Source organism: Somniosus microcephalus, chromosome 5 (genome assembly GCF_052327205.1).
Source record: "Somniosus microcephalus isolate GS21.2 chromosome 5, FLI_Smic_1.0, whole genome shotgun sequence".
Lineage (NCBI taxonomy): Eukaryota > Metazoa > Chordata > Chondrichthyes > Squaliformes > Somniosidae > Somniosus > Somniosus microcephalus.
This window is the reverse complement of record NC_140991.1, coordinates 236,402,323-236,422,359: the sequence shown is the minus strand read 5'-3', so window position 1 is coordinate 236,422,359 and position 20,037 is coordinate 236,402,323. Positions and strand designations below refer to the sequence as shown.

The 20,037-nt window shown below is 44.6% G+C and overlaps 1 pseudogene; it reads right to left on the bottom strand.

The window, feature by feature from the left end:
- Positions 1–20,037, bottom strand: part of LOC147117610 (lecithin retinol acyltransferase pseudogene) — a 30,040-nt pseudogene that overhangs the window by 6,474 nt on the left and 3,529 nt on the right.

Genomic DNA, 20,037 nt, shown 5'->3' with positions numbered 1-20,037 from the left:
TTCCCTCGTCCAGATCATTAATATATTTTGTGAACAGCTGGGGTCCTAGGACCGATCCTTGCGCTACCCTACTAGTCACTGCCTGCCACTTGGAAAACGACCCGTTTATTCCAACTCTTTGCTTTCTGTCCGCCAACCAGTTCTCTATCCAAGTCAATACCTTGCCCCCAATCCCATGTGCCTTAATTTTGCACGCTAATCTCTTATGCGGGACCTTATCGAAAGCCTTCTGAAAGTCCAAATACACCACATCCACTGGTTCTCCCTTATCTAGTTTATCAGTTACATCCTCAAAAAATTCCAGTAGATTAGTCAAGCATGATTTACCTTTTGTAAATCCATGTTGACTTTGTCTGATCCTGTCACTGCTTTCCAAGTGCTCTGCTATTACATCTTTTATAATGGACTCTAGCATTTTCCCCACTACCGATGTCAGGCTTACCGGTCTATAATTCCCCGCTTTTTCTCTGCCACCTTTTTTGAATAGTGGGGTAACATTAGCTACCCTCCAATCCATGGGTACTGTTCCAGAGTCTATCGTGTTCTGGAAGATGACCAGCAATGCATCTACTATTTCTAGGGCCACTTCCTTAAGTACCCAGGGATGTAGATTATCAGGCCCTGGGGATTTATCGGCCTTCAGTCCCATCAATTTTCCTAACACCATTTCCCTACAAATACTGATTTCTTTCAGTTCCACCCTTTCATCAGACCCTATGTTCCCCGGTATTTCTGGGAGATTATTTGTGTCCTCCTTTGTGAAGACAGAACCAAAATATGTATTTAGTTGGTATGCCATTTCTTTGTTCCCCATTATAAATTCCCCCGATTCTGACTGCAAGGGACCTATGCTTGACTGCACCAATCTTTTTCTCTTCACATACCTATAAAAGCTTTTACAGTCAGTTTTTATGTTCCCTGAAAGCTTACTCTCATATTCTATTTCCCTTCCTTTTTTCTATTTTCCCTTTTTTCAACCATGTGGACTTCGTGTGCAGGCATCCATCTTGACTACTGCCTTGTGGGTAACCTAGTGCATCATGGGTAGCCCACTCTTATATACATACAGCTCCACCTAGTGTACCATCCTAGGATGACATGTTACTGATCATTACATCCCCCTTTCTTTGAGGTTAAACAAAATCAATATCAATCAATATCAATCAATCATAATGACATAAACATCTTCACAACAGTCAATACATTTTCAATATAGATTACTTTGTATTCAAAAATTAAGTCTATCAGGCTTTTGTACTTCACGTGTGGATCTTCTCAGCACAGGTAAGTCTGATGTGTTTTCATGAGATTGTTCTGGTGGTGAGTGACAAGTCTCACATTCGCCTATCATGTTCTCAATGTCCTTACTTATGCCAGGCCAAAAAACAGTGTCTCTTGCTCTCCTTTTGCACTTTTCAATTCCGAGGTGTCCCTCATGAATCCTTTTGAGCATGTCTTGACATAGAGCCTGTGGAATGACTAATCTGTTCTGTTTAAGTAATAGTCCACTTGCAACACTCAACTCTGACCTGATGCGATAGTAATTTGAACAGGAACCTTTTGGCCAACCATTGTGAATGTTCTCTATTACTGTTTGTAACACTGTCTCTTTTACTGTTTCTTCTGCTATTTGCTTTGATTTTGTGTCTGACACGGGCAGCGCAGCAGTGACCATACTCACATGAACATCCACGTCTTCTTCAGTAGAGCTCACATGACTCATTGTGGGTGCTCAGGATAGTGCCTCTGCTAACACTATGTGTTTGCCTGGTGTGTAGATCAGTTCAAAGTCATATCTTTGCAGATTCATCATGAGTCGTTGAATCCTTGGAGACATCTCATTCAGATTTTTTTTTATGATGGCAACCAGTGGGCTGTGGTCTGTCTCAACTGTGAAGGTGGGAACTCCATATATGTAGCCATGGAACTTTTCTAGTCCAACTACCAAGCCTAGACATTCCTTTTCAACCTGGGTGTATCGACACTCAGAATCAGTCATAGACCTGGAGGCATAGGCAACAGGCTTCCAATCTTCACCCTCTGCTTGTAGCAAGACCACGCCTAGGCCATCTTTTGATGCATCCATTGACACTTTGATTCTCTTTGTTGGGTCAAAGAAGATGAGTACAGGTGTGGTTGTCAGCACTGTTTTGAGGTTCATCCACTCATGTTCATGTCTTTCTGTCCATGCGAACTCATTTGTTTCATGTAGCAGGTCTCGCAGACAGGCTGTCTTGGCTGACAAGTTAGGAATGAACTTTCCAATGAAGTTTATCATCCCCATGATGCGTAGCACTCCTTTTTTGTCAGTGGGTCGGGGCATGTTGAGTATGGCGTTTACTTTTTCCATATCTGGCTCTATTCCTTTACCAGATAGATTATCTCCTAGGAAAGTGACTTCCTGGACGCCAAACTGACACTTGGCTTTGTTGAGCTTCAGTCCATTCTGGCGTATGCTCTGTAGCACTTTAGTCAGTTTCTCATTGTGTCCTTTCAGTGTGGAGCCCCAGATGATGATGTCATCAACATAGACCCGAACTCCTTCCAGACCTTCAATTATGTGTTCCATCGCTCTATGAAAGATTTCAGATGCAGATATTATCCCGAAAGGCATTCTGAGGAAACAATACCTGCCAAATGGTGTGTTGAAGGTACAGTATTTGGTGCTCTCTTCATCCAGTTTTAGTTGCCAAAATCCTTGTGAGGCATCGAGCTTTGTGAAGTATCTGGCACCTGACATTTCACTGGCGATTTCTTCTCGCTTGGGAATCTGGTAGTGTTCATGTTTTATGTTTGCATTTAAGTCCTTTGGATCCATGCATACTCTTAGATCATTGTTCTTTTTCTTTACACATACCATGGAGTTGAACCAGTCTGTTGGCTCTTCGACTTTCCTGATGACTCCTAGTGTGGTCATTCTGTCCAGTTCTTTCTTGAGCCGGTCACGCAGGGGTGCTGGAACTCTCCGTAGAGCATGTACCACTGGCCGAGCATCCTCCTTTAGCTGGATCTTGTAACTGAATGGTAGAACTCCAAATCCTTTGAACACATCCTGGAAATTACTCACTACAGAATCCACTGATTCATCTGGTCTACTTATGGCACAGTTTATACGGTAGACTCTCTTGACCAGTTCTAAGTCCTCACAAGCTTTGTCACCTAGTAGTGAATCAAGTCCTTCAGCCACAACAGAAAACATGAGATGATGCACTTTGTCTTTGACTGTCACTTTAAGTCTGCATACACCTAAGCTATCTATTTTCTGTCCATTATAGTCCTTCAGTAGTACTGACTTTTTCTGTATTTTGGGCTTTTCTTTCATATTTTTAATGTCACTCATACTAATTAAGTTTGCTTTTGCCCCAGTATCTAGTTTCAATGTGACTAATGCTCCATTTACCTGCAGTGACATTATCCATTTGTCCTCTTTTACTGCATTAACTTTATGTTCAGCATTTTCCATTCCTGCGGGCTGCACATTTTCTGTATCCTTTTTGATATTGTCACATGACACCATTCCTACAGAAAATGTCTCACTTAAATCAGTGTCCTCAATCACATTGACTTGTTGCCCTTTCTTTGTTTTTACTTTTGAAAAGCATTGTTTGGCAAAGTGATTCTTTCCATTATATTTTGTGCACATTTTTCCAAATGCTGGGCATTGTTTTAACTGTTGTTTGTAACCACAGCATTTACAATTAAAAATTCCTTCCTCCGATTGCTTTTCATTTCTGTTCTGCCCACGTTTCTTCCCCTTGTAGGATACAGCACCGACAGCAGCACTATCACTTACTACAATCGCATTATTATTAATTTCACTGAAAGTCTTCACGTGCTTTTGAGCTAGCTCACTGGCTTGGCATATTTTCACAGCATCCTCCAATGTTCATTCGATTTCTCTCAACAGACGTTCCCTGGCCTTTTATCATGAATGCCAAACACAATCTGGTCAAGAATCATGGATGATTTCAGTTCAGAGAAATTACATGGCTGTCAGATCGGTCATAAAGCTATCAAAAGTCTCATTTTGCTGCTGTGTCCGTGAACGGAACACGTACCTCTCATGGGTCTCGTTCTTTTTGGGAGAACAATGTGTATCAAACTTCTTTAGCACATCGTCCAATTTTTGTCTGTTCTCCTTTTGATCAAACACAAATGTATTAAATACCTCTATCACCTGTGGGCCTGCAACCGTGAGCAGCAACGCTATTTTCCTTGCGTCTGGCTTCGTACCGAACCCGATGGCAGCAATGTAGAGTTCAAATTGTTGTTTGAAAGTCCGCCAATTGCAGTCGACATTCCCCGTGAGTTTCAAACCCTCCGGTGGCTTCAAATTCTCCATGTCGCATTTCACAATATTCAGCAGATTTTACCATTCCTAGTACCATGTTATGTTCATAAATAAATAGACATTATCATTATGAACAGCTAGCTTGAGCTAGTCACCTTATTCAGCCATGTGGACTTCATGTGCAGGCATCCATCTTGACTACTGTCTTGTGGGTAACCTAGTGCATCATGGGTAGCCCACTCTTATATACATACAGCTCTACCTAGTGTACCATCCTAGGATGACATGTTACTGATCATTACACCAACCACCTGGGTGATGAGGTGCCTGGATAAAGTCTGCCACAGAAGTCTGGTGCAGGATGAAGGCATTGTGGCTGCTGCCAGGAAAGTGGGCATTGACAGCGAGTATCAGCTGTCTGTGGTCACAGACCAACTGGACGTTTAAGGAATGGAAGCCCTTTCAGTTGCAGAAATCCTCGGCATTCTCTTGCGGCGCACGCAAAGCCACATGCGTGCAGTCAATGGCGCCCTGCACCATGGGGAAGCCCGCTATCATCGCAAAGCCCGTTGCGCATTTTGCTGCTTGTCCGGGGTCATGGGGAAAGAGATGTACTCTCATCTCCTTTTAAAGAGGGCATTTGTTACCTGACGGATGCAGCAATGCACTGTGAACTGGGAGATATTGACGATGTCCCCAGTAGCTGATTGAAATGAACTGGTGGCATAAAAGTTGAGAGCCACTGTTATCTTCACTGCCACTGACAGAGACGTCCTGCTCCTCAGTTGAGGCTGCAGATCTGGCTGAAGCAGGTGGCAGAGCTCAGTGACCACATCCTTGCTGAAGTGCAGCCTTCGCAAACACTGCTCCTCAGACATATTAATGTAGGAGAACTGTTGGCGAAAAACCCTGGGAGGGTAAGATCCCCTGTACAGAGGCCTGTTGGCCCTCCTCCATCTGACCATGATTGCCACTCTCTCTCTGCATCTCTGTGCCCTCCGAATGTGATGGAGAAGGATGACTTTCTCATCCATTGCAGCCCCCATAGTATCTAGGTAATCAAAGTTATGAAGGTCGAAAAGCAAAGTACCTGCAAAGTTATGGTCAGAAGCCAAAACTACCTCAGACAGCGTTGACTCAATGCAGAAGTCTCTCTTTCTCTCTTTGTCTCTCTCAAAATTTCTCTCTCTCTCTCAGAACGAGTGGTGCAAAAATGGCTACCACACAAAAGCCCCACTGTGGTGTATGTAACCTGTACCACCTTAAGAGACTACCTTAAGAGATGGACTACTTTCTCTTGGCTACTGTATATTGTAGTACCGGTGGTGACCACACCGGTATATAAACTCTGTGTAGTAATTTGCTAAGCAGTTCAGCCCTGACCTTCGATTAGTAAAGACCTGTTTAAATTATTCTTGTTGTCTGTGTCCAGTGATTTAGAATAAGCATATCTGGGACACTCAGACTCAACAGTGGCGACGAGTCCGATCTTACCCTGCGGCAGTTTTGCATCCAAGGCAGCTTCGTCCTCAGAACGGGCGTCGAGAAGAGGCATCCGCCCTCATCAGCTTGCTGAGCACCGCATCGCACAGGAGGCATCGAGAACCCGGGTTGAAATTACTGACCACGAAGTCCTCCATCAGCGAAAGGCAGTGATCATCCTTCTACCACGGTGGTAGGTAAGCCAATCTAGCGACACGGGCAGAAAGTCGGCCGCGTTGTCTGTGGAGAAGGGGAGGGAAACCGGAGGAAAAAGGGCGGAGAACTCGACCGCAGCCGGTGTAAAGGGCCGGGCTGCAATCAGGGCCGAGAGGCGCAGCGACAAGGGCAGCGTTAATGCCACGAGAACCACGGAGAACTCGACCGCAGCCGGTGTAAAGGGCCGGGCTGCAATCGGGGCTGAGAGGCGCAGCAACAAGGGAAGCATTAGTGCCCACGAGAACCGCGGGGGAACAAAAGCAGCGTCGGGGAAATTAAGAACCGCTGGGAGGCGAGAACGGCAACAGTGCGGTAATCGCCATTGTAGCCAGCGGGGGAAGAAGACCAGCGCGGGAAGCCGCCATTGTAGTCGGCGGGGGAAGAAGACAAGCACGGGAAAAGCCGCCAAGCGCGGGAAGCCGCCATTTTAGTAGGCGGGGGAAGAAGACAAGCGCGGGAAGCCGCCATTTTGGGAAAATTAAATATTTAAAGAAACTCTCAAGGATGCCTAAACATGGTAACATCACTGATTTTGATAGCGATGTTGAAGATTGGGCCACGTATGTAGAACGCATTGGAGTTTATTGTACAGCAAATGAGGTACCAGATGATAAGAAAGCAATAACCTTATTAAACTCAATGGGTGCGAAGACGTACGGGTTATTGAGGCACCTTGTAACACCAGATAATCCGGCGGTTCAGACTTTCGTGAATATTGTTACTATCTTGCAAGAACATTTAAACCCCACGCCGCTGCTGATAGCGGAACGATTTAAATTTTACAGGAGAACGCAGCTGAAAGAGGAAAGCAACGCTGAATTCTTAATTGAACTGCGCAAGCTATCAAAGTACTGTCAGTTTGGTACAGGACTAGCAGACGCTCTGAGAGATAAATTCGTGTGTGGATTACTAAAAGAAGGAACTCAAAAGCGACTGCTAGAGGAAAAGGACCTGACGCTTGATAAAGCTGTCACCATTGCAGCATCGCACGAGGCCGCAGCAAGAGGCACCGCAGAAATGCAGCTAAGGTCATCGGAACTCAGCACCAATCGAATGGCATTGGGTGCAGTAAAGTGTTATCGTTGCGGAAGGACAACGCACGATCAGAACCAGTGCTGGTTCAAAAATCAGGAATGCAGACAATGTGGCAGGCTAGGTCACATAGCTAAAGTATGCCGGTCAGGAAAGAAGACCAGCAACAAAAAGTCACCACAGGAAAAGTGCAAAAAGGTACACAAGGTGACAGAGAACAGTTCGGATGAACAGAAGACGGATTCAGACTCCAGCAGTAAGGAACTGGGTTGTCTAAGAATACATAATGTGGGTAACACAGCAGACCACCAAACTATCTGGGTCACACTTCAGATAGCAGGAGTCCAAGTGAAGATGGAATTGGACACTGGATCGGCATTGACGGTCATGAATAAGCAAGATTACAAAAGGTTATTTCCACACATTCCCCTAAGGGATACGGAGATTGTATTGAAAACATACACGGGGCAAAGAGTATACCCCATCGGAAAGATAAAGGTAAAGGTGGTCCACAAGGGTAAAGAAAGCCGAGGAATGGACTTATATGTGTTACCTGAGGGAGGTCCACCACTACTGGGACGGGAATGGATCAGGAGAATAAATATGGACTGGCATTCCTTAAAAGCACTAACTGTAGATTCCGGTAAGAAGGACGATGTCAAACCTAAACGACTGTTCAGAATATTGGACGATGCTAAAGAGGTGTTCCAGCAGGGACTGGGAACACTGAAAGGAATTACGGCAAACATCAAGGTTGAAGAACATGCAAACCTGAAATTTTTCAAAGCTAGACCGGTACCTTATGCGATATGACCTGCTGTGGAAGCTGAGCTGGAGGGACTAGAACGTTCCAGAGTACTGTCAAAGGTGGACTGGAGTGAATGGGCTACGCCCATTGTTCCCGTCATGAAGCGTTCATCGAGTAACAAGCCGGGGGAACCGGGGAAGGTTCGCATCTGTGGCGATTTCAAGATCACTGTTAATCCGGTGCTTCACACGGTGCAATATCTGCTTCCACGGATTGAGGATATCTTCGCTTCGTTGTCTGGCGGGAAACACTTCACCAAGATAGACCTGGTGCAGGTGTACTTACAGATGGAAGTTGATGAAGCGTCACGCCAGTGTCTCACGATCAACACGCATAAGGGCTTATATCGGTATAATAGACTGGTTTTTGGAGTGGCATCGGCTCCAGCGGTTTGGCAAAGGGCCATGGAGCAGGTATTACAGGGAATTCCAGGCACACAATGCTACCTGGACGACATTCTGATTACAGGAGATGATGATGAGGAACACCTTACAAATTTGGAACAGGTGCTCACCAGATTGAAAGAATATGGACTTCGAGTTAATCGCCAGAAATGTGAGTTCTTTCAGAAGCAAATCTCATACTGTGGTCACGTCATTGACCAGGAGGGGCTTCACAAGTCACCTGACAAGATCGAAGCTGTTGTGAAGGCTCCCGCTCCGGAAAATGTATCCCAGTTGAGGTCGTTCCTAGGGTTGATTAACTATTACCATAAGTTTCTGCCAAATTTATCCACGGTGCTACACCCGCTGAATGCTCCTTTGCAGAAGGGAGTGCCATGGAAGTGGAGCGAGGACTGTAAGCGGGCCTTTCACAAAAGCAAGGCATTGATCACCTCTAAGGAAGTGTTGGCTCACTTTAACCCAACGCTGCCTATTCGTTTAGCTTGTGATGCTTCTCCATATGGTATTGGGGCAGTGCTCGCACATAAGTTGCCAAATGGCTTGGAAAGACCAGTCGCGTTCGCATCCAGATCATTGACCTCCACTGAGCGCAACTATGCTCAGATAGATAGGGAGGCTCTCAGCCTTGTGTGGGGAGTAAAAAAAATTAATCATTACCTGCAAGGGCAAAAGTTTACGCTGCTGACAGACCACCAGCCGTTGGTTTCCATTTTTAACCCTAAGAAGGGTGTTTCGGTGATGACAGCGCAGAGGCTCCAGAGATGGTCCCTTTTCCAAGGGGCACATCAATATCAGATCGAATTCAAAGGTACAAAGCAACATGGTAATGCTGATGGGCTGTCGCGCCTGCCACTACCTACAGCGGAAGAGGCACCGACAGTTGACCCTGTTGAGTTATTTCACTCGACCATCATCGAATGTTTACCAGTCACCAATGCAAGTATTGAGAGAGAAACCAGGAACGACCCGACACTGTCTCGGGTCTACGAATTGACAGTGAAGGGATGGTCAGCTCATGGTGAACCACTGTTACCGGCATTCTCAGCCAGACGAGAACAGCTGTCCGTCTGTCAAGGAACATTGATGTATGGAACAAGGGTGATTATTCCTCCTAAATTAAGGGAGAGAGTTCTAAAGGAACTGCATGAAGGTCATCTGGGGGGAGTCAAGATGAAAAGCCTTGCTAGGGCTTATGTGTGGTGGCCAGGTATCGACCAACAAATAGAGGATCTGACTAAAAGCTGCTCAGGGTGCCAAAAAGTTCAAAATGCACCTCCAATTGCACCGCTGCATCCATGGGAATGGCCTTCAACCCCATGGCAACGTGTACATATTGACTTCGCAGGTCCATTCATGGACTCCATGTTTTTAATTGCGGTAGACGCACATTCTAAATGGCCAGAAGTGATTAAGATGGCGACCACTACCTCGGAAAAGACGATCGCAGTTCTAAGAACAATATTCGCAAGAAATGGATTGCCAGAACAAACATGTTCAGACAACGGACCGCAGTTCATGTCAGAAGAATTCCAGAAATTCATGAAGAAGAATGGGGTGAAACATTATACCTCTGCCCCATATCATCCGGCTACAAATGGGTTGGCCGAGAGATTTGTACAAACGTTCAAAAAGGCGATAAAGGCCATGAGCGAAGACCAGATTCCACTACAACACAAGGTGGACAATTTCCTAATGGCATATCGAAACGCCACTCATGCAGTGACAAATCAAAGCCCTGCCATGATGTTCTATAACAGGAGGTTGCGGTCCAGGTTGGACTTGTTAAAACCAAATGTGCGGAGGGAAGTCGAAAACAAACAGTTCCAGCATATAAATAACAAGACCACTCGGAGTTTCGAAATAGGACAACCAGTGTTAGCCCGGGACTATAAGAATGAGAAATGGCAATCTGGAACAATTCGTGCCAGACAAGGACCCCTGATGTACACGGTAGATATTGGTGAAAACGTAATACGACGTCATGCTGACCAACTTGTAGAATCGAGAACAAGGGTCGAACCCATGACTACGACAGAGACACCAGTGGAAGAAGTTAGTGAACCTGAAGCATCTACCTCAGACGCCAATGTATCTGATGATGTCCAATCCATAAGAGATCAACTAGATGAGTCACCCCAGCAACGAGAATCAGAGACCCCTGAAAGGCGTTATCCAACTCGGATCAGGAGGCCTCCTCAGAGACTGAATCTTTGAACAGTTTTGCATGAAGTTGTATATATGTTATCCATGTTATGTTTAAATTGGGATGTACACTGTTAAGCTAAAAAGGGAGGAATTGTGGTGTATGTAACCTGTACCACCTTAAGAGACTACCTTAAGAGATGGACTACTTTCTCTTGGCTACTGTATATTGTAGTACCGGTGCTGACCACACCGGTATATAAACTCTGTGTAGTAATTTGCTAAGCAGTTCAGCCCTGACCTTCGATTAGTAAAGACCTGTTTAAGTTATTCTTGTTGTCTGTGTCCAGTGATTTAGAATAAGCATATCTGGGACACTCAGACTCAACACCCACAGCGACTGGGAAGCGTTCCAGTCAACCTGTTGTTGGTTGCGCCAGGCGGAAAGGAGGGGGGCGCCACTCAATTTCCGGTCCGGGGCGTCACAAGGGCGTTGCACTCTCGAATGACGTCAAGATCTGCATGCGCAGGAGATCAGGTGGTATTGTTTAGCGCCGCCGCAAAATATCCGGTCAATTTCACGAGAGGCACAGATATCGCCGCGCCTGGGTGCTATTTGCTTTGCGCCCCACTTAACGCCCTCTTAAGGTGCTAATGGGAGGCGCTACCAACTGAATTTTTCCCCCTTAACCTTTCTTAATCCTGCAACTTTTACTCTTAACACTCTCCCTCTGCATGTGAAAAACTACTTCAAAACTTCTTTACAACTTCTTTCAGCTTTCTATCCTTTCCAGAAACCTTCCAACAATCTTTTAATCTTCTTGGAAACCTTTTGCATGGAGGTGGGCAAAGCATGACAATATACACCCTGGAGCTGAAATTCCGCAATGATTCCATCGATCTCCTACCCTGCTCAATTTCACACCGCTTTATTGTCAAATGACAATATTCCAATTAGGTGCTACACTCCTTTCCTTCTTGCTGGTTTCCGGGTCACGACCAGCACTGGTATCAATTGCTTTCCAAGGTTCTTCCTTGTTCATTACCTTATTTAAGCAATATCCATACCACCATAATCAGTGCACTATTCTACAACCTTGAGAAGTCTTGTTCAGACTCAGCCGAAGAAGCAACTATCCTAACCTAATCCTATCCCATGGAATACTGGGATGTATACGTTGTTTGTCTGAGTTTCAAATTTGCAGAATTCAAGGATTACAGAATAACAAATTTCCGTTGGCCTTGCTCATGTGAGTCAGAGAGAATACAAAGTGTGACATGAAATATGACAGCGAAAAGATGACAGGAAATAGACCTGTTAGCCTAACATTTGTTGTGGGGATGTTATTGGAATCTATAATTCAGGACAAAGTGACTGAACACTTGGAAAAATTTGAACTGATTACAGAGAGCCAACATGGTTTGTAAAGGGTAGGTCATGTCTAATGAAACGAATTGAAATTTCTCAGGAAGTAACTAAAGTAGTAGATAGGAAAATGTCTATGGATGTAGTTTATATGGACTTACAGAAGGCATTCAATAAGATTCCAAATAAGAGAATGTTAGCTAAAATTAAAGGCCATGGAATTGAAGGCAAATTATTGACCTGGTTAGGAGACTAGTTAGGCGGTAGAAGTCAGAGAGTAGGGATAATGGGTATGTAATCAAATTGGTATTTATAATGGGGAACTTATAATGGGGAACAAAGAAATGGCAGACCAATTAAATACATATTTTGGTTCTGTCTTCACAAAGGAGGACACTAATAACCTCCCAGAGATGTCGGGGAACATAGGGTCTGATGAAAGGGAGGAACTGAAAGAAATCAGCATTTGTAGGGAAATGGTGTTAGGGAAATTGACGGGATTGAAGGCCGATAAATCCCCAGGGCTGGATAATCTACATCCTAAAGTACTTAAGGAAGTGGCCCTAGAAATAGTAGATGCATTGCTGATCATCTTCCAACATTCGATAGAATCTAGAACAGTACCCATGGATTGGAGGGTAGCTAATATTACCCCACTATTCAAAAAATGTGGTAGAGAGAAAACGGGGAATTACAGACTGGTAAGCCTGACATCAGTAGTGGGGAAAATGTATGGGTAGAGTTGAGAAATACCAAGGGGCAGAAAACGTTAGTGGGAGTTGTATACAGACCCCCAAACAGTAATTGGGGAACGTTACTTAAAGGGTTGATGGTGGATAGGCAATGGCAATGGCAAACATTTAAAGATCGCATGGATGAACTACAGAATTTGTTCATCCCTGTTTGGTATAAAAATAAAACAAAGAAGGTGAATCAACCGTGGCTAACAAGGGAAATTAGGGATAGCATAAGATCCAAGGAGAGGACATATAAATTGGCCAGAAAAAGCAGCAAACCTGAGGATTGGGAAAAGTTTAGGATTCAGCAAAGGAGGGCAAAGGGATTAATTAAGAGGGAGAAAATAGAGTATGAGGGTAAGCTTTCAGGGAACATAAAAACTGACTGTAAAAGCTTCTATAGATATATGAAGAGAAAAAGATTGGTGAAGTCAAGAGTAGGTCCCTTGTAGTCAGAATCAGGGGAATTTTAAATTGTCAGGATTGAAGGCTGATAAATCCCCAGGGCCTGATAATCTACATCCTAGGGTACTTAAGGAAGTGGCCCTAGAAATAGTAGATGTATTGCTGGTCATCTTCCAAAATTCTATAGACTCTGGAACAGTTCCCATGGATTGGAGGGTAGCTAATGTAACCCCACTATTCAAAAAAGGTGGTAGAGAGAAAATGGGGAATTATAGACTGGTAAACCTGACATCGGTAGTGGGGAAAATGCTACAGTCCATTATAAAAGATGTAAAAGCAGAGCACTTGGAAAACAGTGACAGGATCGGACAAAGTCAACATGGATTTACAAAAGGTAAATCGTGCTTGACTAATCTACTGGAATTTTTTGAGGATGTAACTGGTAAAATAGATAAGGGAGAACCAGTAGATGTGGTGTATTTGGACTTTCAAAAGGCTTTCGATAAGGTCCTGCACAAGAGATTAGCGTGTAAAGTTAAGGCACATGGGATTGGGGGCAAGGTATTGACTTGGATAAAGAACTGGTTGGCAGACAGAAAGCAAAGAGTTGGAATAAACGGGTCTTTTTCCGAGTGGCAGGCAGTGACTAGTGGGGTACCGCAGGGATCGGTCCTTGGACCCCAGCTATTCACAATATATATTAATGATGATCTAGACAAGGGAACTAGATGTAATATCTCCAAGTTTCTATGGTAGGAAGTGACTAGTGGTGTCCCAAAATGATCTGTGGTGGGCCCTCAACTATTAATTATATTTATTAATGACTTACAAACACAAAAGTGAGCCATATGTCCAAGTTTGCGGATGACACAAAGATAGATGGCACAGTAAGTAGTATAAACATAGAAACATAGAAGATAGGAGCAGGAGTAGGCCATTCGGCTGCTCGAGCCTGCTCCGCCATTCAATGAGATCATGGCTGATCATCCAAACTCTGTACCCTGTCCCTGCCTTCTCCCCATATCCCTTGATCCCTTTAGCCTTAAGAAATATATCTAACGCCTTCTTGAATATATTTAATGACTTGGCCGCAACTGCCTTCTGTGGTAGAGAATTCCACAGGTTCACCACTCTCTGGGTGAAGAAATTCCTCCTCATCTCTGTCCTAAATGGCTTACCCCTTATCTTTAGACTGTGACACCTAGTTTTGGACACCCCTGCCATCGGGAATTTCCTTCATGCATCTAGTCTGTCTACTCCTGTTAGAATTTTATAAGTTTCAATGAGATCCCCTCTCATTCTTCTAAACTCCAGCGAGTATAAGCCCAATCAACCCAATCTCTCCTCATACGTCATGCCTGCCATCCCAGGTATCAGTCTGGTGAATCTTCGCTGCACTCCCTCCATGGCAAGAACATCCTTCCTCAGATAAGGCGACCAAAACTGCACACAATACTCAAGATGTGGTCTCACCAAGGCCCTATACAACTGCAGCAAGACATCTCTGTTCCTGTACTCAAACCCTCTCGCTACAAAGGCCAACATACCATTTGCCTTCTTAACCGCCTGCTGCACCTGCATGCTTACCTTCAGCAACTGGTGCACAAGGACACCCAGGTCTCGTTGCACTTCCCCTTCTTCCAATCTATTGCCATTCAGATAATAATCTGCCTTCCTGTTTTTGCCACCAAAGTGGATAACCTTGCATTTATCCACATTATACTGCATTGCCATGCATCTGCCCAATCACCCAACCTGTCCAAATCATACTGGAGTTTCTCGGCATCCTCCTCACAGCACACACGCCCACCCAGCTTTGTGCCATCTGGACAGGAGCATAAAATTACAGAGAGACATTGATAGATTAAGTGAGTGGGCAATACTGTGGTAGATGGATTTCAATGCAGGAAAGTGTAAGTCATCCATTTTGGACAAATAAGGATAGATCTGAGTATTTTTTAAATGGTGAAAAGCTAGGAACAGTGCAGGTCCTAAGTGATTTAAAGGTCCATGTACACAGCCATCAGCTCAGACACTGACACTCCATGTACTTTAGAGGATAGGTTAGACGCAAGAACTGCAAGTGATGAGACACTGGGCACAAGTGGCCTGCAGCCAGAGCAGGGGGAAAGGGCAGTGCAGGTGCCAGCTTCCCAGACAGTGAGGTCATACACGAGTTCTGCTGCAGATGACTCAGATGAGGACTTCAATGTGGCAGCCTACAGAAGACCACTGATGGGTATGCACAACAAAATGCTTGATGCATTATCAGGTCTGCCAGAAAGCCTGAGTGCAATTTAAGGAGCATGGGGGAGTCCAGCCCAACCTTGCACAGAACTTGGAGCCAATGATTTCCAGCATGGAAAGGGTGGCTAGATCCATTAGCGCACTTGTGGACCCAACCATGATGCAGCGCCCGATGTCTCAGCTTCCAATGTAGCACAAGCACAATCCACCCTATGTCTGAGTGCTGCAGTAGAAGTTCAGACTTCTGTCATCGTGGCTGTGTTTACTAATGTGGATAGGGGCTTGCAGGGTGTCAAAGCAGTCCAGCAATCTCTCCTCCAGCAGATTACTAGGATTGCTGAGGTGCCATCCGAGGCAGTGGCATTGGCTCCATGGAGGATCAACCTCCTGTCCTCTCTCAGGATGACAGCATTCGTCCTCCCATCACTGCCACTCTGCCAGTGCCCTTGCTGTTGCTTGTCAGCCAGCCAACCCAGACTGCTGCCGCCCATTCCAAGGTGGTGTAGTCCGCAGCCGAGCCTTCTAGGCCCAGAGCTGCTCGAGGTCGTCCTGCAAGGCCACCTGCAGTCTCCCTCACTGAAAGTCAGCAGCCTTCCACCAGCCAAGCTGCAGCCACTGGGATAGCACTTTGTAGGAGCACTAGGACAGGCAAAGGCACATGCAAGACAGTGTGGAAGTACAGTTTCTCACTTAGACATAAAATGGCTTCCTAGGCATAGAATAAAAACTCAAATGGCCGACAGCATGATTCACTAATCAGTTTCAAGGGGATGAGACAATAAAAGGAATGCTACATACATACTCCTTATCTGTGACAAGCTTAACAAGGAGCCTCGTTTACCAAACAAATAGCCAAGGACAGGATAAGGTAAACATTGGCCCACAGGCTCAGTTGGTACAGTGGGAGAACAGAAGGATCCCATAATAAAGGATTAATTAATCTTATCTCAAGGTATTTCTGTTCGTTATTCTAACGAAGCCTGGAATACGTTGTTCCAATAATTTGCAAGGTCTGTGCCTTTGTAATCAGGTATGATTCAATACTATGTCATGTGGCATAGAAAGCCTGTTTTGTTTCTGTACTGTATAAATATGTTACAAATTCTGTATTACTTTGAAGCGGTCTGATGTAGCCCTTAACTACACAACTCTTCCCTTGCAAGCAAATAAAGCCTGTCTTTAACGATACTTTGTGTTTAAGAGTCTTACTCGGGAGTCGAGACTTCGACAGTATTACTTGGAGGTTCCACCGAGGTCGCTTGCTGCCTTTCGGTAAGTCACGGACAAGGACATCGTGAATCTCTAATGACAGATCCTGACTGGCCACAGTGATGTTTTATCACATAAAAGGATTTCTCATTAGATATTAAGTTGGTGTGGTCTGTTTCTTCCGACGGGAGTACTGCGATCTAGTTAAGACTCACGTTTCAGACTTGAGTTGAATCCTGTAACTTTTGCTTCTTTTATTGTTGACCACTGAAAGGAGGAGAATACTGACAACTCAAGTCTTTAAAGAAAAAGTATCAGGCAAAGAAGGCAAGAGGAAAGTCGACAGGGCTGAGTCCCAGACAGATAAGGTACCAAGTTAAAACTGCAGTATCAAGGGTGGGTCCCTTGAGCCGGGGTGAGAGACCCGCGGCAGAAGGTATCGTTTGAGGATTGTCACTGTGTTTTAGAAGACCTGTATTACCAGGCTCAGGATTTTTCTCCGTTGAGATACCTTCTACGAGGGTTCAAGCCCCTCGCATTAAAGCATAAGGATTCTATATGAATATAGAGGTTAAGAATTATCGCAACCATTGTTTTCCATTTTTTGTTGACTATTGACAACATTAAGACAGAAAACTCTCACATAAAGTATAAGTTAAACGTTAAGGACTCAGTTTGTAGTGGCGTATAACGCAAACTGAGAATTGACTATTTGTTTAGTTTAAAGTATAAGATAAATGTCTGAATATTTGGTCTGTTTGCCTGTTTGGGCAGCTGCATTGCTTATCATTTCTTTGACTGTTGTTATTACTTGTTATTTTTCATCACTTGTGGTCCTTTGGACAGTCAGTAATAATCATAAGGGGGTAAGGGGTGAAACTTGCGATCTAGAAGAAGAGAGCCTAGTTTAAAAAAAAAACACCAAACAAACTAAGATGGGAGCTGCACAGAGCAAGATCCCAGAAAAAGGAACTCCCGCTTCTAATGTCTTTACCTACTATGGTCAGATATCCATAAATGACTTACCTAAGTGGGCTAGATGGACCAAGAAAGACAGACACCCTTTCCCCGTGGATGGTACATTTAATCTAGATAGAATCACGTGTCTAGAAAACTGCCTAGCAGGCAGAGACCCAAGGAGAAAGGATGCAAAGTCAGTAAATTGGTCTGCCTTCTCAGATTGGAAAAGGGAAGCAGAAAAACGTAAGGAACGCAGCATATTAGCTCGTAAAATTGAGAACAAAAATAAGAAAAGAGATCTAATGAATAAATTGATTAAACAAGAAAAGGTTACGCTAATGCCTTTAAGACAAAACCCGAAGCCTACCGCTCCTCCCTGTGAATATCCTCCCATGCCCACGACTCATTCCAGTGATGACAAGGATCAGAGATGGTTCAGAAGACCAGCCCCGCCTCCTGAATACGAAGTGCAACAACAAGGCGCAGCGGGTGGTGAATCACCCGACCCCAGTGCTGTAAGTCAGGAGAATATAATCAACACTAGATAAGATAATTGAGACAACTCAGAAAAGGGATGAAGACGTTGAGGATTATATAGAAAGAATGGAAGCAGTTATGGGACAGCATTCGGGTATGACAAAAGAAAATTACCAAATCCCTTTAATTAACGCCCTTGTAAACAGCCTCAGAACAGAACTTAAGGAACCGTTGACTTTAGTTTGCCTTGACTGGAGACATAAAACCATTCCTGAATTGACACAAATCTTGAAAGGAATACAGGAAAGGAATAAAGATCAAAAGAGTAAAGTTTCCTTGTTAATGGAGCAAGCAGCTTCTCCAGCCCCGACCGCCCAGACTACTATTTACTACCAGGGTCAAAACAGGGGACGAGGTAGAGGATATAACAGAGGCGGATTTAGAGGAAATAGTAGAGGAGGGACTGGCAGAGGCCAGTGGAACGGAAGAGGCACAAACTCTCCGCGTTTTAACTGTGGTCAGATCGGACACTGGAAGTCCAATTGCCCGTTCCCCAAACAGCAAAATCAAGGCTGGGGAGGTGCCCCAGTAAATACAAATACCCAAGCCCAGATTCACACTCGTCCACAAGCAGGCTTTACAACAGGGGATCCTTGGGGAGGTCAGATTATGGAAGGACAATTCGGACCCCCAGGGCAAAATTATTCAGCATGACACGGAGAAACGGCCCCGAACAATACCCACACTCTCCAATTACCACTAGTATCGCTAAATTCTAGAGATGAGCCATATCTATCCATAAATATGCAAGGCAAGAAAGTCCCTTTTCTCATCGACACAGGAGCCACAACCTCACTATTGACAAAACAATACGCTACAGGAATTCCATGCACTGACAAGGATGTTACCTGCATAGGACTTTCTGGTGTCTCACAGACTCTGACATGGTCACAACCGTTACAAATACGAGCAGATAATTTTTCTGGCCAACATGCTTTTTTGTTATCAGACGACGCCCCCATGAACCTTTTAGGGAGAGACTTGTTGTGCAAAATGCAGGCAACAATAATTTGTTCACAAAAGGGACTGCAGATACACGTTCTGACCGATAGATGTACTATGTGCCTTTTACAAGAATGCTCCCCTCCCATTGTCTACCAGTGGGCAAATGAAAACCAAGAAATAAGCCATAAACTAATGATAAATTGTAGGAGCACTACACCGTGCCTCAAGAACAGTCTCAGAGTACCAGAAGGATTTGAAATTAGACAGCTGGCACATGAATCTGCATTGCACTGCCTTTTATGAAGGCACGGGAAAAGACACGACTATAAAAGACAGTTACTCAATTGGATCCCGTTGCATGCGGCCTGCCTGGATGCCTGCCAATTCTAGCTGCTGCCTATTATGCTGTACAACAAGCTCAAGGTATCACGCTCAATCACTGGACTATTTTATTTGTGCCACATTCAGTTGAGGTGCTATTGACAAAATGCGCCACTCAACATCTGACGTCAGCCCGCAGCAGTAAATATGAGGTTGAGTTATTATCCAACTCTAATCTCCTAATTCAAAGATGTTCGGCCTTGAATCCAGTCACGCTGCTACCCACAGAAGAAGACGAAACTCCACATTTCTGCGAAATGATCACCCAATTGGTGACTAAGCCCCGAACAGATTTATCAGAAACTCCTATCTCCAATAGTGACTTAGCGTACTACGTAGACGGGTCAGCCCTTAGGGATGACAAGGGATCACCTAGGGCTGGATATGCCATATCAGATGATCACTCGATTGTGGAGGCACTCTCACTACCTCAATCCTTTTCAGCGCAACAAGCAGAACTCTTCGCTCTTACCAGAGCTTGTGTATTGGCTACTGATCAAACTGTTAACATTTATACACACTCCAGGTATGCTTTTGGAGTTGCTCACGATTACAGACAGATCTGGAAATTAAGGGGGTTTCTAACTTCCTCAGGATCAACTATTGAGAATGCTGAGCAAATCAATAATCTTTTGAAGGCTCTAGTGTGTCCCACTAAGATTTCAGTTATTAAATGTCAGGCTCATACAGGTAGTCAGGATCACATATCCCTGGGTAACGAGCAGTCAGATAGAGCTGCTAAATCAGCCGCTCTGTCGGATACAGGGCCACAGGTCTCAGCCTTTGTTTTGCATCAACAGAAATCAGATAATGACCCACTTTCTATTAATGATGTTTTAGCCTTTCAGTCACAGGCTAACTCGGACGAAGTGTTA